The sequence below is a fragment of the Bos taurus genome, chromosome 18 (genome assembly GCF_002263795.3).
Source record: "Bos taurus isolate L1 Dominette 01449 registration number 42190680 breed Hereford chromosome 18, ARS-UCD2.0, whole genome shotgun sequence".
Taxonomy (NCBI): domain Eukaryota; kingdom Metazoa; phylum Chordata; class Mammalia; order Artiodactyla; family Bovidae; genus Bos; species Bos taurus.
In genome coordinates, this window is record NC_037345.1 from 27,033,088 (window position 1) to 27,052,536 (window position 19,449).

A 19,449-nucleotide genomic window follows, 5' to 3' on the forward strand; every position below is an offset into this window, starting at 1 on the left:
GGATTAAAGACAATCTCTTTAACAAGTGGTGCTGGGAAAACTGGTCAAACACTTGTAAAAGAATGAAACTAGAACACCATACACAAAAATAAACTCAAAATGGATTAAAGATCTCAATGTAAGACCAGAAACTATAAAACTCCTAGAGGAGAATATAGGCAAAACACTCTCCGACATACATCACAGCAGGATCCTCTATGACCCACCTCCCAGAATATTGGAAATAAAAGCAAAAATAAACAAATGGGACCTAATTAAACTTAAAAGCTTCTGCACAGCAAAGGAAACTATAAGCAAGGTGAAAAGGCAGCCTTCAGAGTGGGAGAAAACAATAGCAAATGAAGCAACCGACAAACAACTAATCTCAAAAATATACAAGCAACTCCTACAGCTCAACTCCAGAAAAATAAATGACCCAATCAAAAAATGGGCCAAAGAACTAAATAGACATTTCTCCAAAGAAGACATACAGATGGCTAACAAACACATGAAAAGATGCTCAACATCACTCATTATCAGAGAAATGCAAATCAAAACCACTATGAGGTACCATTTCACGCCAGTCAGAATGGCTGCGATCCAAAAGTCTACAAATAATAAATGCTGGAGAGGGTGTGGAGAAAAGGGAACCCTTTTACACTGTTGGTGGGAATGTAAACTAGTACAGCCACTATGGAGAATAGTGTGGAGATTCCTTAAAAAACTGGAAATAAAACTGCCTTATGATCCAGCAATCCCACTGCTGGGCATACACACTGAGGAAACCAGAAGGGGAAGAGACACGTGCACCCCAATGTTCATCGCAGCACTGTTTATAATAGCCAGGACATGGAAGCAACTTAGATGCCCATGAGCAGATGAATGGATAAGAAAGCCATGGTACATATACACAATGGAGTATTACTCAGCCATTAAAAAGAATACATTTGAATCAGTTCTAATGAGATGGATGAAACTGGAATCTATTATACAGAGTGAAGTAAGCCAGAAGGAAAAACACCAATATAGTATACTAACGCATATATATGGAATTTAGAAAGATGGTAACAATAACCCTGTGTATGAGACAGCAAAAGAGACACTGTTGTATAGATCAGTCTTATGGACTCTGTGGGAGAGGGAGAGGGTGGGGAGATTTGGGAGAATGGCATTGAAACATGTATAATATCATGTATGAAACGAGTCTCCAGTCCAGGTTCGATGCACGATACTGGATGCTTTGGGCTGGTGCACTGGGACGACCCAGAGGGAGGGAATGGGGAGGGAGGAGGGAGGAAGGTTCAGGATGGGGAACACAGGTATACCTGTGGCAGATTCATTTCGATATTTGGCAAAACTAATACAATATTGTAAAGTTTAAAAATAAAATAAAATTAAAAAAAAAATGTAAATCTGATCATTCAGACTCCCTGCTTCAACCCTTCAGGGACTTATTACACTCTTGCTTTCTATATAAAGTATGTTCAAATACCTAAGCACAGTGTACTGGGCTCTTTCAAATTTGGTCTCCAACTATTGCCAGTGTCAGCTGACATTCCTTTGTATTGCGTTCTTCATGGGGATGGTGTGAGCGACCAGAGGCAGGGCTTTCATGAACCAGTGCCTTTGCCCTATACCTGAACCCCTCTTGGGCTTTCTCTCTAGTGTTCAGTCATATTTCACAACTAACTCAAGGGTTGTTGCTCTTTTTTAAAAGCCTTACTTGACACCCCCTGACACGACTAAATTTGCCTTCTTTTTCTCTGTTTCCATAGATACCTGAATGAGCCTTCTCAATAGTAATTATGACAGTTTTCCAGAATATTGTGGCATTCATAATTTGAGACAAAGCACAAGAAGAGAAGTTAAAGTAGGATTGATACCCCTAAGTAGACTCAGCAGACTTGATAAGAAAGGAAAATTAAAGATAACATCAAAATTGTTTCTGAATATTTTGAAGATTCAGTGAGAACGATGGGAGAATATTCTCTTGAACACATTTTGTCAACCCTACCTCATTAAAATATTATGATATACATAAAAACAAAGGTCCATGTTATGCATGCATATGTAGCATAATACTAAAATGAATAACAGGGCACATTTATTGCATGGCCTCTTTATAGACATTGCTTTTAAGCCTGTGTTGAGGAGGCAGATGCCCCTTGGACAGATGAGAAAACCAATGCATGAGTGACAGTTGTGCCATATCTCCATGTTAGTTAAGTGGCAGAACTGATCCTAATGTCTATGGTGATGACAGGGATAACACTGAAGGCATGTTAGTGAGTCAACAAAGATGAGGTTGGCTGAGATGAAACTGCCAGTGTGGTTTGACATACCTGTGTTGTTTAGTATTATCTGCTCCCCTGTCTAGAGCAAACCTAAGGGGTGATTAGGCTGGTGTGAAATGTCTTTAAATGTCCTAATTATTATAGAATTGTAATGACAATTGGGAGTTTTTTTTTTTTAATTTCATTGGAGTATAGTTGATTTATAATGTTGTGTTAGTTTCAGGTGTACAGCAAAGTGACTCAGTTATACATACACATATATCCACTCTTTTATAGATCCATTTCCCCTTTTAGGTCATCACCGAATATTCAGTAGAGTTCTCCGTGCTATACAGTAAGTCCTTGTTAGTTATCTATTTTATACATTGTAGTGTGTATATATCAATCCCAATCACCCATCCCATCTCTCATCCCCACTGGTAGCTATAAGATTGATTTCTACATCTGTAACTCTATTTCTGTTTTATAAATAAGTTCATTTATCCCATTTTTTGGGCTTCAACGTACAAGTGATGTCCATTAGAAGAACATATCTCCTTGGAGGGAATGGTGAAGGGATCTCTGTACCAATACAATATATTTTGGTTGTGTTTTCAGTTGCAGTTTCTCTATCCAACTGTGATCAACTTCATGCAGAAGTCCTTTCTCTTTAATTCTTGATTCCACAATATCCAATTTAGTAGGTACCACATGGAAGACAATCAGTGGTCCTTAAATCATTACATGTGTGCTCAGTCATGTCCAACTCTTTGTGACCTCATGGACTGTAGCCCACCAGACTCCTCTCTCCATGGAATTTCTCAGGCAGGAATACTGGAGTGGGTTGCCATTTCCTACTCCAGGGGTCTTCCCAACCCAAGGATGAAACTTGCAGTTTCTTTACCACTAGTGCCACCTGGGAAGCCCTTAAATCATACTGAGTGAATGTAGTTTATCTGTCTTTTAGTTAGAGACTTTTATATGCAGAGTACATCATGAGAAACGCTGGACTGGAAGAAACACAAGCTGGAATAAAGATTGCCAGGAGAAATATCAATAACTTCAGATATGCAGATGACACCACCCTTATGGCAGAAAGTGAAGAGGAACTCAAAAGCCTCTTGATGAAAGTGAAAGTGGAGAGTGAAAAAGTTGGCTTAAAGCTCAACATTCAGAAAACGAAGATCATGGCATCTGGTCCCATCACTTCATGGGAAATAGATGGGGAAACAGTGGAAACAGTGTCAGACTTTATTTTTCTGGGCTCCAAAATCACTGCACATGGTGACTGCAGCCATGAAATTAAAAGACACTTACTCCTTCGAAGGAAAGTTATGACCAACCTAGATAGCATATTCAAAAGCAGAGACATTACTTTGCCAACAAAGGTCCATCTAGTCAAGGCTATGGTTTTTCCTGTGGTCATGTATGGATGTGAGAGTTGGACTGTGAAGAAGGCTGAGCACCGAAGAATTGATGCTTCTGAACAGTGGTATTGGAGAAGACTCTTGAGAGTCCCTTGGACTGCAAGGAGATCCAACCAGTCCATTCTGAAGGAGATCAGCCCTGGGATTTCTTTGGAAGGAATGATGCTAAAGCTGAAACTCCAGTACTTTGGCCACCTCATGCGAAGAGTTGACTCATTGGAAAAGACTCTGATGCTGGGAGGGATTGGGGGCAGGAGGAGAAGGGGACAACAGAGGATGAGATGGCTGGATGGCATCACTGACTCGATGGACGTGAGTCTGAGTCAACTCCGGGAGTTGGTGCTGGACAGGGAGGCCCGGCGTGCTGCGATTCATGGGGTTGCAAAGAGTCAGACACGACTGAGCGACTGATCTGATCTGATCTGAATGCTAAAGGATAAGTTTAGAACACCTTTGACAGTAGATTTGTATATTTGTAGAGTTAGAAGGAAATGTAGGGATTGGGTCATCCAACCCAACATCATGAGTTAGTGACCAGTTCATGCTTAGAGGCCATGCTTCCAGTTTTCCCACCATCATGCCTTTTCCCTTCTTTACAGTTTAGCTTTCTCAGAACTGAATGGCTCTTAGATTCATAACATTAAAGATTGGTGAGGGATCTTGGTGTTCAAATAGTCCACAGTCTCACTTAATAAAGAAGCACTTTTTATAGTTTCCTGCTCATTTTGGAAGCTGGACACTGAGCAGTCTGACTAGGCAAGTGTCTTCTACTCGTGCCCAGAATAATGGCAGCAAGACAGCAGATGGAGCCCGTTGTTGAGGATTCCAGCTGAAGGCCAGGACAATGGGTCTTTTCTGAAAATGTTTCCCTAGCTTTTGGCTACTGTGTTTCAAACCAAAATATTGAAATGTGGCGTTTGGCCAATATTTATAGCCCGTTTTGCCAAGGAGCCTTCACAGAGCTTATTACCAGGAGGATTTTCATGATTACTACCATCACAATAAAAAAGGAATTCATTTGAGAAATAAACCCCTGGGCTCAGTAAACAAAAACACAAGCACATCCAGAATTCTGGGTTACCTTTGCCAAATTCTCTCCCATCATCAGGCAGTTGCTCAAAGAAACCCTGACTTCACGCCAAGTTGGGTTTCACAGAGAAATACTCAGACCTCTTCTGTTTTAACTTCATTCTTCCTTTCATGACTATAATTTTTTTTTTATTCTTCACTTCATGACTGTAAAAATGAAGAAAAATATTTATAGAAGGAGTTGTATAGATTTTGTTTTCCTGAATCTATGCTATCATAGATAGAACTAGATTTGGAAGATGAAGACAGATGATCAAATTTTTAACAAAACACTCTGATTAAGTCAACCTGCCAATACTTCACATTGCCAAGGCTCAGAGCTACTCAGAGATGGGGATAATCTTCCTGGATGTAATCATGACTCTTTGAACTGGAGTCAGCTAAAAGTCCTTCAAAACCTGTCTAGGCTTCTCTCTTTAACTGCTTTTCCTTCGTTGAAACATGCCCTTCAATATACAGACAATTGAATCTTTTCAGTTTCATATATAGCATTTAGGTTCATAACACGGGTTGCCTAAGTTGAAATTTATCAAACAGTGTTAATTAAGCTGGAGCATAATTGTAAATGAGAGCTAATTGTAAACTTTTTAGGAATTAGAGAACTGGTTACAGGCCGTGGTTTGGGTATTTCTAACATGGAAATTTCCAAATGTGACAAATAAGGACTTTTAATTTATTATTTGTTTAAGAACCTACCACTGTAGAAGCATTCACATATTAATTCATTCCTTCAAGGCTTTGTTAAAATGCCATCTCCTGTTTGAAGCTTTCTGTGATCCAGTGAAATCCCGCTCCCAATAGTACTTAATTTTGAAGCTTTTTATGAGATAAATAATTTTCAGACATAAAACATGGACATTTAACCACATATTTTTTTTCCTGGAATTTTAGTTTATTGAGTTTTGGATTGCTATATGATTTAAAAAATCCTTTAGAACATCTAGTGAAGATGAAGATTTTGCAAATAAAATATTAGCCTACCAGTGAGCTAAGTTTCTCAATTATACACTCAATTATGCCACTGCTGCCATTAAGACCTCAGTTAAGATTCTACCAGTGGGGACCATGGCAGTCTCAGGGTACTGACATGACATGTCATCTGAGGACGGTACGGGGACGCATGGAGTAGAGGGTGATAGCCTCTGTATTTCACTTCGGTTGAAAGAACACTCCTTAATTTTTAAAAACTGGTCATTTGATCCATTTCTTTGGTTACAAATTTGCTCTTACTTGGGAAGGAGGTGGAAAGAGATATGCCATCTTGTGGTTTGAAATTGATGAATTTATTTCAGAGGACACATCGTGCAAAAACATTAAAAGTTTTTTTTTTTTCAAGATAACACAGTTATGAGTATACTTAGAGAAAGGAGGAGGATTTAAAGAAGAGTAAATGATTAAAGTTTCATTTGGTTATTTCTTCATTATTCACTCATCAAACACGTATTGGTTGAATAATGTATTCCAGGCTTTGTTTTAGGCACTGAGGATAGAAAGATAAAAAAGAATTTATGCATCCCTGTGAAAATTGTGATCTATTAAAAGTTGAAGGTAGAGGAAATATATTTAGAAAGAGATTTCTTCAAAATTATGAGAAACTTAAGAGTCAAATAGAATGACAAATTGAGGAATCAATTGAAAACAGTTTTAGAAGGTGAAACGTGTTATGAATGGTGAAATATACAAAAGACTTTTTTTTCTTTGGTGTAATTGGGAGTTGAGTTCAAAGAGACAAAGAGAGAGAGAAAAAGAGAGATAAGAATGTGGGTTTGAACAGATCCTTCCTCTTGCCCAGATATATGTGTGTGTGTGTGTGTGTGTGTGTGTGTGTGTATGCTATTTATACCCAGTGGAGCCATTAGTGCTGAAGAGCTTAGCTGCATGGCTAGTAATTAGGAAGACTCGATGAGAAAACCTGTTCCCGGAGGTCTTCTCCCTGCTTCACTCCCACCACTTCTGTCTGCCCACTTGTGCAGTGGACGTAGCTATAGCAATTCTGTTCTCACTGTGGCAAAATAAATCACTGATGCTGTTTTGCACTTGCCCAGGTACTTTCAAGTGAGGATCTCAAAGTGAATCCAGGCTGCTGTGTGCCACAAAGAGGACCAACGTTTCTCTTTGGCTTGAAAGGATGTCCCATTGTGAGAATGAACTTTGGGTTTTATCTCTCCCTTTGAAATAGAATGCATCAAAGTGAGACATCTAAAGGCAAAGACACAATGATCCCCAATCCAAAGCCAAGTTCAAAAACACTGAGATGAGTTGTGTTATTATGATATTGTATTTGCTGGCTGAGATGGGGGACAAAGAAAGATTAACCTGCAAACAAGACAAGCCTTGAAATTTCTATTAGTCTCGAGCCCCAGGGCACATGCTTTTTTCAGCAGGATACTTATTTTTTAGAAGTAGGGGAGCAATGTCTCATGTAACACATGGAGCCTCTTTTTTCCCTCAGTCTGCAATGTACAGTTATTCCAGTGAAATTTATTAATGGTTAGATGATAGATGAGGAAAACAAGCTTTGGAAAGTTGACACTGAAAACTTCCTTTGGTGGTGGGGGGAGGTGGGGGGGGAACCCAGCTCAGGCTTCTGAGAGCTGGATTCATGGATAGGCATTTTAAGTACAGCAGTGGCTTTCCATTTGCCAACTTTCTAAAAGCATAACTCCAAGTCAGGTACACCTACCTAATTGTAACTGTGCTTGAAACCTTAAATTATAATTAAATTATACATGTATCAATCATGTTAAAGGAGAAATTCTTCTAACCCAGCTGGATTTCAATATAGAGCAAAGCATTTCAAATCTATTCATTTTAAAATTCGTTGTTATCAATTACTCCATCTACTTTTTGCTCTAATCATGCTTCAATAGTTTACTTATTCATTCCATGTTCAACACATGGGATAGGTAAATTTGTGATTCCTTGAACATACCATCTTCTATTCTCTCTTTTTAAAAAAAAATAATTAATTAAGTTGGTTGCACTGAGTCTTAGTTGTGTTGTGCAGAATCTTTTGTTGCAGTACAGAGACTCTCTAGTTATGGCACGTGGGCTTTCTAGTTGTGGCTCTGGGCTCTAGAGCACACTGGCTCAGTAGTTGTGGCTTGCTGGTTTAGTTGCCCTGAGGCATGTGGAATCGAAGTTCCCCGACCAAAGATTGAACCTGTGTCCCCGCATTGCATGGTGGATTCTTAACCACTGGACTACTAGGGAAGTCCCTTCTGTTGTCTTAATTGGGAAACCAGACCCTAATAAGCATTTGAATGTAAAGAGCTGGCTTGGGAAGTGAAAGAAACACAGATAGAGAAGTGCATAGTGATGTAGAAGAAACAGTCAATAAAAGGTACTCATCACCCTGCTTAACTAGAGTTACTGTTTGTGCTGTCCAGATTTTCCTCTTCCCCATTGATAACCCAGTTCATATCTCTCAGGGTTGTTTTGCAGTCAGATGCTCTACCACTGAGCTATAACTCCATGGGTTGTTTTGTAGATTAAACTACTACTACTAAGTCACTTCAGTCGTGTCCGACTCTGTGCGACCCCATAGACGGCAGCCCACCAGGCTCCCCCGTCCCTGGGCTTCTCCAGGCAAGAACACTGGAGTGGGTTGCCATTTCCTTCTCCAATGCATGAAAGTGAAAAGTGAAAGTGAAGTCGCTCAGTCCTATCCAACTCTTAGCGACCCCATGGACTGTAGCCCACCAGGCCCCACCATCCATAAGATTTCCCAGGCAAGAGTACTGGAGTGGGTTGCCATTGCCTTCTCTGGCAGATTAAACTATGCAAAGCCAATTAACAGGACCCGCCTGTAATGATCATCTATCATTATTATTGTGTGTGTGCTGTGCTCAGTCACTAAGTCATGTCCGACTCTTTGCGACCCCATGGACTGTAGCCCTCCAGGCTCCTCTGTCCTTGGAATTTCCCAGGCAAGAATACTGGAGTGGATTGCTGTTTCCTTCTCCAGGGGATCTTCCCGATGAAGGAACTGAACCCACGGATCCTGCACTGGCAGGCAGGTGGGTTCTTTACCACTGCGCCACCAGGAAGCCATCATTGTTATTATTATAGCTTAATAATGAGAGAATAAATAACATTTCCACAGAGCTTTTAGGGACAGACATTGTCTTGAAGGCAGACTTACTGTGACACATTAGGGAAATGGAAAGAAAATCCATGTTTTATGTCTTTTTCCCCGAGTCTGCAGCCCAGAGATCTGAGGAGCTTCAATTTTGTGCTTACTAATTGCTTTTATTTGAACACATTAAACATGTCACTGGAGCTGTTTGAGATTTCACAACCCTTTCTCATCTCATGTTGAGAGTGAAAAGGCATGCTTTTCAGAGATGAATTGAGTCCACCTAAGCATCAATGAGAGGAGCAAAGGAAGTTCCCTTCTGGCCTCATTTCAGAGATTAGTAATTTGTGAAACTCTGATGATGCAAGGCATGGCATAGAAAGCCATTTCTCTCCCTTTTGTCCAGTCTAAATGCAAATTTGAACTTTCATGGCAGTTTGTTTGCATGTTAATGCCTGTGCTCTGTCACCCTGGAGTGCTTTAGACTTCCTAAATTAGGTTGGATGGGTGATTTAAGGAAGGGGGTCATTCCATTACACAGGCTCCATTTCAGAGGCACAATGCACCGAGCTGGAAATTCACAGGAGCTTCATTTTATCCCAGGGATGGTGGCCTGGCTCAGGGCCTGCGAGAAGGAGTGTCAAGGGCCAGCACCAGGTCAGAAGTGGCCTCCAGCATGTCTCCCTAAAGATGGAAAAATGCAGCAGAAGAAGAAAGGGTAAGAGTACACCGTGGTCTAATTAGCATTTGCTTCTTGTAGGCCTGGAAATGTCAGTCACCAGTTGGTAGCAAAATAAAGATGTAATGGTAGTGATAATGAATTAAATTGTGGTCATTTGCATTTGAATGCCATGATAATGATCTGAAATTACCATTGTATATATTCCCCTTGACAGTTCAAAATTGGACTCCAAGCTAATAGTATTTTGGATGAACTTTAAACCAATGGAATTGCTCTGAGTATACTCCTTTTGGCAAGCCATGTGGATCTGAAAAAGTTAATTTACCTCTGCTTTGTTCAAGCTGTTTGGTAATTGATGAACATACCATAAAAGTTTTAATGAGTAACCACAGGGACCATTTAATTTATTTACTAGGTAAAAGTGAAATGTACTTGATTACCTTCCCTAATCTGACTCTCCAGTTGAAGCCAACCCAGGGTAAATACTATCTTTCCGTGTGTGTGTGCGATCTCTGTGGTACAAAACGTCTCAGGCAAATATTTTCAGAAAGTCTGAATGGAGGAGTCGCATTTTCTCCCATTAGCTTAAATTTATAATTCCACTGCAAGTGTTAGACATTGCTTCGACTTCTGTCCCTGTGCACGAGGACTAGAGGCTCTGTTGCAGTGGGGTTAGGCAGCAACCCACAGAATCAGCACATATCTTCGCAGCATCTGTTGTGTGAATAACTCTGGCAACACTCCATTATTGTGAAGAAGTTAAAATAAGAGCCACTTTTCTCCCCCCTGGCCTCCCAGAGTCTAATTACACGATAGCATCCTTTCATAAGTAGAATGTTATTATGAGATAAGTGCCCACATGTGTCTTAGTTTCCCATTGCATTGTATTCCTTGATACGCCTTTCTAGAGTGTTTTGAACAGTACAGCCACGTGCAGACCAAGAAGCTTGCATTGAAGTAGTAGCAGAGTCAAAAGATGCACCCTATCCCATTCACTGCACCTTAGCAGGAGCCTCTTACACAAGCGGCTTAGATTTCCAGCCTTCTCGCTTACCAACTATGCCTTCGTTGCTGTTTTTCAGTCACTAAAACCGTGTGACTCTTTGCGACCCCATGAACTGCAGCATGTCCGGCCTCCCTGTCCCTCCTCACCATCTCCCAGAGCTTGCCCAAGTTTATGTCCATTGAATTGGTGATGCCATCCAACCATCTCATCCTCTGTTGCCCTCTGCTCCTTTTGCCTTCAATCTTTCCCAGCTTCAGGGTCTTTTCCAATGAGTCAGTTCTTCACATCCAGTGGTCAAAGTATTGCAGCTTTAGCATCAGTCCTTCCAATGACTATTCAGGGTTGATTTCCTTTAGGATTGACTAGTTTGATCTCTTTGCTGTCCAAGAGACTCTTTGCCTTTTGGGGAATATTAATTTAGGACCCTCTGGCTCAGGTACCTCATATAATATTAGGAGCTGACATTTAAGGTTTGCTGTGAGGATTAAATAAGGTAACTCCTGTGACACACATGATACGGTAGCTTGAGCAGAGCAGCTCACCTGGAAGGCCTTGTTAAACACAGATCTGGAACCCGTTCCCAGAGATTCTGGTCCTGTGGATCTGGGGCGGGGCTCGAGAATTTGTATTTCTAATAAGATTCAGGTGATGTTTGTCCAGAAACCACACTTTGATGGCCACAAGTCTGTCTTCCATGGCTAATATAAATTGCTGAATCAGTATAAGCCTTTCAGTTCAGTTCAGTTGCTCAGTCGTGTCCGACTCTTTGTGACCCCATGAATTGCAGCACGCTAGGCCTCCCTGTCCATCACCAACTCCCGGAGTTCACTCAGACTCATGTCCATCGAGTCAGTGATGCCATCCAGCCATCTCATCCTCTGTTGTCCCCTTCTCCTCCTGCCCCCAATCCCTCCCAGCATCAGAGTCTTTTCCAATGAGTCAACTCTTTTCATGAGGTGGCCCAAGTACTGGAGTTTCAGCTTTAGCATCAGTCCTTCCAAAGAAATCCCAGGGCTGATCTCCTTCAGAATGGACTGGTTGGATCTCCTTGCAGTCCAAGGGACTCTCAAGAGTCTTCTCCAACACCACAGTTCAAAAGCATCAATTCTTCGGTGCTCAGCCTTCTTCACAGTCCAACTCTCACATCCATACATGACCACAGGAAAAACCATAGCCTTGACTAGACGGACCTTTGTTGGCAAAGTAATGTCTCTGCTTTTGAATATGCTATCCAGGTTGGTCATAACTTTCCTTCCAAGGAGTAAGCGTCTTTTAATTTCATGGCTGCAGCCACCATCTGCAGTGATTTTGGAGCCCAGAAAAATAAAGTCTGACACTGTTTCCACTGTTTCCCCATCTATTTCCCATGAAGTGATGGGACCAGATGGCATGATCTTCGTTTTCTGAATGTTGAGCTTTAAGCCAACTTTTTCACTCTCCACTTTCACTTTCATCAAGAGGCTTTTGAGTTCCTCTTCACTTTCTGCCATAAAGGTGGTGTCATCTGCATATCTGAGGTTATTGATATTTCTCCTGGCAATCTTGAGTCCAACTTGTGCTTCTTCCAGCCCAGGGTTTCTCATGATGTACTCTGCATATAAGTTAAATAAGCAGGGTGACAATATACAGCCTTGATGTACTCCTTTTCCTATTTGGAACCAGTCTGTCTCCTGTACAATGTCATGAACCTCAGTCCATAGTTTATCAGGCACTCTATCTATCAGATCTAGTCCCTTAAATCTATTTCTCACTTCCACTGTATAATCGTAAGGGATTTGATTTAGGTCATACCTGAATGGTCTAGTGGTCTTCCCTGCTTTCTTCAATTTAAGTCTGAATTTGGCAATAAGGAGTTCATGATCTGAGCCACAGTCAGTTCCTGGTCTTGTTTTTGCTGACTGTATAGAGCTTCTCCATCTTTGGCTGCAAAGAATATAATCAATCTGATTTCAGTGTTGACCATCTGGTGATGTCCATGTGTAGAGTCTTCTCTTGTGTTGTTGGAAGAGGGTGTTTGCTATGACCAGTGCATTTTCTTGGCAAAACTCTATTAGTCTTTGCCCTGCTTCATTCCGTATTCCAAGGCCAAATTTGCCTATTACTCCAGGTGTTTCTTAACTTTCTACTTTTGCATTCCAGTCCCCTATAATGAAAAGGACATCTTTTTTGGGTGTTAGTTCTAAAAGGTCTTGTAGGTCTTCATAGAACCGTTCAACTTCAGCTTCTTCAGTGTTACTGGTTGGGGCATAGACTTGGGTTACTGTGGTAGTGAATGGTTTGCCTTGGAAACGAACAGAGATCATTCTGTCGTTTTTGAGATTGTGTACAAGTACTGCATTTTGGACTCTTTTGTTGACCATGATGGCTACTCCATTTCTTCTGAGGGATTCCTGCCCATAGTAGTAGATATATGGTCATCTGAGTTAAATTCACCCATTCCAGTCCATTTTAGTTCGCTGATTCCTAGAATGTCCATGTTCACTCTTGCCATCTCCTGTTTGACCACTTCCAATTTGCCTTGATTCATGCTCTTTACAGCATCAGACCTTGCTTTTATCACCAATCACATCCACAACTGGGTATTGTTTTTGCTTTGACTCCATCCCTTCATTCTTTCTGGAGGTATTTCTCCACTGATCTCCAGTAGAATATTGGGCCCCTACTCACCTGGGGAGTTCCTCTTTCAGTATCCTATCATTTTGCCTTTTCATACTGTTCATGGGGTTCTCAAGGCAAGAATACTGAAGTGGTTTGCCATTCCCTTCTCCAGTGGACCACATTCTGTCAGACGTTTCCACCATGACCCGCCCATCCTGGGTGGCCCTACGGGCATGGCTTAGTTTCATTGAGTTAGACAAGGCTGTGGTGTTAGTGTGATTAGATTGACTAGTTTTCTGTGATTATGGTTTCAGTGTGTCTGCCCTCTGAGGCCCTCTTGCAACACCTACCGTCTTACTTGGGTTTCTCTTACCTTGGACATGGGGTATCTCTTCACAGCTGCTCCAGTAAAGTGCAGCCGCTGCTCCTTACCTTGGACGAGGGGTATCTCCTCACCGCTGCCCCTCCTGACTTTGAACATGGAATAGCTCCTCTAGGCCCTCCTGCACCAGCGCAGCCACCTCCATAAATAAGCCTCTAGAAGGCCCCAGTCAGGTTTATTCACCTGATTAGCAAGGAGATCAAAACAGTCAATTCTAAAGAAAATCAACCCTGAATATTCATTGGAAGGACTGATACTGAAGTTCCAATACTTTAGCCACCTGATGCAAAGAGCCAACTCATTGGAAAAGACCCTGAAGCTAGGAAAGATTGAAGGCAGGAGGAAAAGTGGGGAACAGAGGATGAGATGGTTGGATGGCATCATTGACTCAATGGACATGAGTCTGAGTAAACTCTGGGAGATGGTAGAGGACAGGTAAGCCTGGCATGCTGCAGTCCATCGAGTCACAAAGAGATGGACACGACTTAGCAACTGAACAACAATCACCTACCTGGGAAAGTAACATAATTGGTGTTGAGGACTGAATTAAACTGAGCTATGGATTTTAGGTCTAGAAACTCTGTCATCTCTGACAAAGTCAGTCATAGAACATAAATGGAACCCAGATCATGTGTGGTATGCTACCAACTCTGCCACTTCTGTTTTTATATGTCTTTGTGAAACTGTGCAGCTCAGATTGGGACTTGAACCCACAGTCTTTTAATTAGACTCTCTCACCTAGTGTCTGGACTTCCAGAGGCTCAGGTTCTTAGTGTCTCAGCACAGAAGGAATTCAGCCAGAGGCAAATGATAGGCAAGAAGTAGATTTATAGGACACTTGTGAGAGATGCAAGCAGGCAGACGAGGGGGCTCTTCCCCAAAGGTTAAGTGGACTACTTTTTTAAAATCAAAGGAAAGTGGTGGGGGGGACAAGATTGCCTTCAAGTAGACATCAGGCTTATATCACTAACTACTCCTTTATATTGAGAAGGAGAGTGTCTACCCTATGAGGTCTAACTAGGACTGTTATAGCACTTAAATCAGTAGAAGAGTGGAACATTGTTTTTTTTTTTTTCTCTTTCACTTAATAACCTGGGGTATATCTCATGCTTTTACTTATGTGAAGTTGCTCAATGGTGTCTGACTCTTTGCAATCCCATGGACTGTAGCCTACTAGGTTCCTCCATCCATGGAATTTTCTAGGCAAGAGTACTGGAGTAGGTTGCCATTTCCTTTTCCAGGGGATCTTCCAGGGGATCGAACCTAGGTCTCCTGCATTGCAGGCAGAGGCTTTACCACCTGAGTCACCAGGGAAGCCCGCTTTTATTTATGGCTTTATAGTTAAACAAGTCTGCTTCATTCCATGGCATTCTGGATAGCTTTCTTGAGTGATCATTAACTTACAGTGGTCTCCCAAATTTCCCCAGGTTTCCCCTTTCTACCTATAATCCCCTACTGGGACTTTTATAACTACCTGTATAACTATTCTATTCTATCTCCATTACTTGGGCAAGCCTCGAACTCCTTATGCCTCTGTTTTCTCATGTATGAAATGGGTATAATAATAGTGCATATATCATATGTTATTTATACTATTTATATTCCTTAATCCCACAGAGTACTTCTCCCCTCTACTGTCTCACCTCTCCCCCTGTCAGAGAGAGAAAAATTCTCACCACGGTCTTCTTTCTGAAAGCTGTCATGCCACATTAGAGGCATTTCTGTGTTTTGTTGTTTGCTTCAAAATGTAACTGTCTGAGAAATTCCCTGGCAGTCCAGTAGTTAGGACTCTGTGGTTTCACTGCTGAGGGCACGGGTTCAATCCCTGGTCAAGGAGCTAAGATCTCCGAAGCCACATGGTGTGGCAAAAAAAAAAAAAAAAAAGGGTCGCTATCTCTGTGAGTGATGAGAGATAAGGTGTTATACTGATTTGCATTAAGAAAAAATCATACCAGATCACCTAGTCCCTTTATATATGGAAGCAGATGTCCTCAAGATACAGGTTTTATGGATGTAACTGGATGTTCTGGGTTAAACTAAGTCATCAGTTTCTGATGGGAACTTAGTTGAGGGTGGTGATGGCCAACATAAATAGTGGAGACTGGCCCATAGGTGTGAACACTGCACTGAAGATCGACTTTTCTCTCCCACTTGGTGTGACTGTATTTGTGAGTGGTGAGGGTTCTGAAATGAAGATAGACCTGAAATGAGCATGGAATGTGAAAAGTGAAGTGAAAGTTTTAGTCGCTCAGGTGTGTCTGACTCTGCGACCCCATGGGCTTTAGCCCACCAGGTTCCTCTGTCCATGGGATTGTCCAGGCAAGAATACTGGAGTAGGTAGACATTCCCTTCTCCAGGGGATGTTCTAGACCCAGGCATCAAACCTGGGTCCCCCACGTTGCAGGCAGGTTAATTACCATCTGAGCCACCAGGGAAGCCCCAGGTTTGGGATGTAGCTGCTCACAAATTTGGAAAAAGAATTAAATTAAATGTCAAGAAATTGAAATTGTTAAAATAACATGAGTTGAGGAAAATAAAGAAAAGGTATAGAAAGAGTGTGAAAACTGTCTTTATTTTCATATTTTTATCTTTCGTATAAAATCACATTAGTGTTTATACATACCAGATTTTTCTATGTAGACACACAAACACACAATTTATGTATTTATTAAATCAAAATTATTATTTTTACCCATGCTGTTTTTAATATGCTATTTCTCTATCAATAACGTATCATGGACAGATTTCTATATTAAAAAATAGCTTATATCATTATTTTAATGTCTGCAAAGAATTCCATTGCATGAATATATCATAATTGACTTATTGAATCTATGTACTGCCATGTGATGAGTACTTTGTACATATATCTTTGTAACTTTTTCATAAATTTTTTATGATAATTTATGACAAGTCGAGTGAATCATCAAATATTATGCAGATTTTAGGGGGTTTGAACAGTGAGTTATCTACACAGAGTAAAGGGCAAGCTTATTTTAGTGTAATATTTTTGTGAGCCAGTGATCAGTCATTCATTTACTCATTAATTATGAATGAATTCCTGATATGTGCCAGGCCTTTGATTACAGCAATAAATAAGTATAGATTACATTTGTTCAAGATGGTAAAAAGGCCGATGTATTTTCACTCACTGTGGGTACAGTGTATGTTTACTCTTGGGCAGGAAAGTGATTGTGTCCAGATTTACTCATGTCACCTTGCTGCATATTATAGTCACTCAGGAAACTTTTCAAAAATACTAATGCTTAGCCTCCTTTGAAGCTCTTTCGTAGTCTGTGCTTGTTTCTGAGCATCAGGTAGTTTAAAAAATTTCCCAGTTGATTGTAGTGAGCAAGCAAATTTGAGAATTACTGACCTCACCCCTCTCTTAACTGCCACGTTAAGAAGACCCTACTTGTTTCTGGACTTCCCTGGTGACTCAGATGGTAAAGAATCCACCTGCAATGCAGGAGACCCAGGTTCGATCCCTGGGTTGGAAAGATCCCCTGGAGAAGGAAATGATAGTCTACTCCAGGATTCTTGCCTGGAGAATTCCATGGACAGAGGAGCCTGATGGGCTACATACAGTCCGTGGGATTGCGAAGAGTCGGACATGACTGAATGACTAACACTTTCACTTTTTCACTTTTCACTCTCAAACTGCCAGTCCAACTGAGCTTCAGTCTGTCTCTGTGTCCAGGTCTCAACCCACACAGGAAATATGAGGAATATTTTTTAACTGTAGGTTGAGGATAAATAGCCTTACTTTCATTTTTTTGCCAAGTCGGGGATGAGACTGATGGTATCAGTGTTTCCTTTCCTGCTGAAACTTCCACAGATCTAGGATATGTGGGTTGGGCCCGACCTTCCTCCAGTTTCTGGCTGGAGATACTCACAACAAATACTCACACCCCACCTCTCACACACATAGCTCTGACTTTTAGGTGGTTGGCTGATGTCGCTCTATCACCAGGAGATACCAGTGTCAAATCCAGAGTTCTGAGTGACTGAGAGTCTGTTTTACAATGTGGCTTAAATACTTAATACTTTATTAAAACCAAAATACACTTCAGAAATATATCTGGAAGAGCAAATTGCTTGGATGGGAAAGAGGGATTTAATACATCCCAATAACAATGAAGCAGTCAAACCTCCGCCTTGAGTCCACGGCCAGGCAGCAGGATCCTGTCCCTGCCATCTCCTGCAGCGCGTGCAGCACCCCCAGGTGTGGATGAGTCTAGTGCCCCTCACGTGCTCTAGGGCAATTCAGTTTGTTTTCCCTGGATGGAGACATCAGGCTTTGAAAAATAGTAAAATGGGCTTGCCTTGAGCACTGTTTGAGGAAAATATGAATTTCCTTGTTACTGTCTACTAAGCCTCTCAGGAAGCTTTAAAAAAAAAGGTTCTGGTTAGAGGTTTGCCTGAGTTTACTTGATTATAAACACATGTGATAATTCAGGAAAATAATCAGCAATAACAATACAATTTGCATCTCAGGTTGTCCCCCCAACACACACACACACAGAGTAAACGTCACTGTCCCTTGTTGGTACTGTTTGTTAAGGGAAGACATTGTTTTTCTAGTCTTTGAATATAAAAGGAGAGTCCTTCCCTCTTTATAATATTCCTGAAATGAATCTCAATTCAATGCTTTTATGTGCCAGGTGCTGTACCCAGTGTTTTCAGTGTTGTATCTCATTTAATCTTATATTTGTGTACAGACCAAGTGTTTGTGGCAGCCAGTTACGCTCGTAACTTATTGGCTAGTCCTGTGCACTGAGCAGAAGAATAAAATGCATATATTTGGGGTCATATGGTAGAAGAAACTGATGGTTTATAATAATCAACTCTGAATCAGTTCTAATGAGGTGGATGAAACTGGAGCCTATTATACAGAGTGAAGTAAGCCAGAAAGAAAAACACCAATACAGTATGCTGCTGCTGCTGCTAAGTCGCTTCAGTCGTGTCCGACTCTGTGTGACCGCATAGACGGCAGCCCACTAGGCTCCTCTGTCCCTGGGATTCTCCAGGCAAGAATACTGGAGTGGGTTGCCATTTCCTTCTCCAGTGCATGAAAGTGAAAAGTGAAAGTGAAGTCGCTCAGTCGTGCCTGACTCTTAGTGACCCCATGGACTGCAGCCTACCAGGCTCCTCCGTCCTTGGGATATTCCAGGCAAGAGTACTGGAGTGGGGTGCCATTGCCTTCTCTGCCAATACAGTATACTAACACATATATATGGAATTTAGAAAGATGGTAATGACAACCCTGTATGCGAGACAGCTAAAGAGACACAGAAGTATAGAACAGTTTTTTGGACTCTGTAGGAGGTGGGGGGGATGATTTGGGAGAATGGCATTAAAACATGTATAGTATCATATAAGAAATGAATCGCCAGTCCAGGTTCGATGCAGGATACAGGAAGCTTGGGGCTGGTGCACTGGGATGACCCAGAGGGATGGTGTGGGGAGGGAGGTGGGAGGGAGGTTCAGGATGGGGGAGCATGTGTACACCCGTGGCGGATGCATGTTGATGTATGGCAAAACCAATACAATATTGTAAAGTAAAAAAAAATTAAAAAAAATAAGCAACTTTACTTTATGCACGAGAAGAATTGCTTTTTTCTAAAATGTGGTACTATTTCATGACCCAGTGACAATTCCTGGGCTTGCCCTCTCGCATCTCCTTTGAGTGTAAACAACTCAAACACTAACATGTCCACTAATGACATGTGAGATCCCAGGCGCTTGGCTCTGGCTTGTATCACTGGGACGTGTTCAAACTGCTGTGTACTGCTCACCCAACTGTTTTTCACTCTCAACGTTTTTCGGTTCTCTGGTTCCATGTTTGATTATGTATGCGTAGAACAAGGGCTCTTTGCCTCTAGGGCTGTGTATGTGACAGCTTTTCTTAGAACCTCCTGAGACTTGGTCTTCT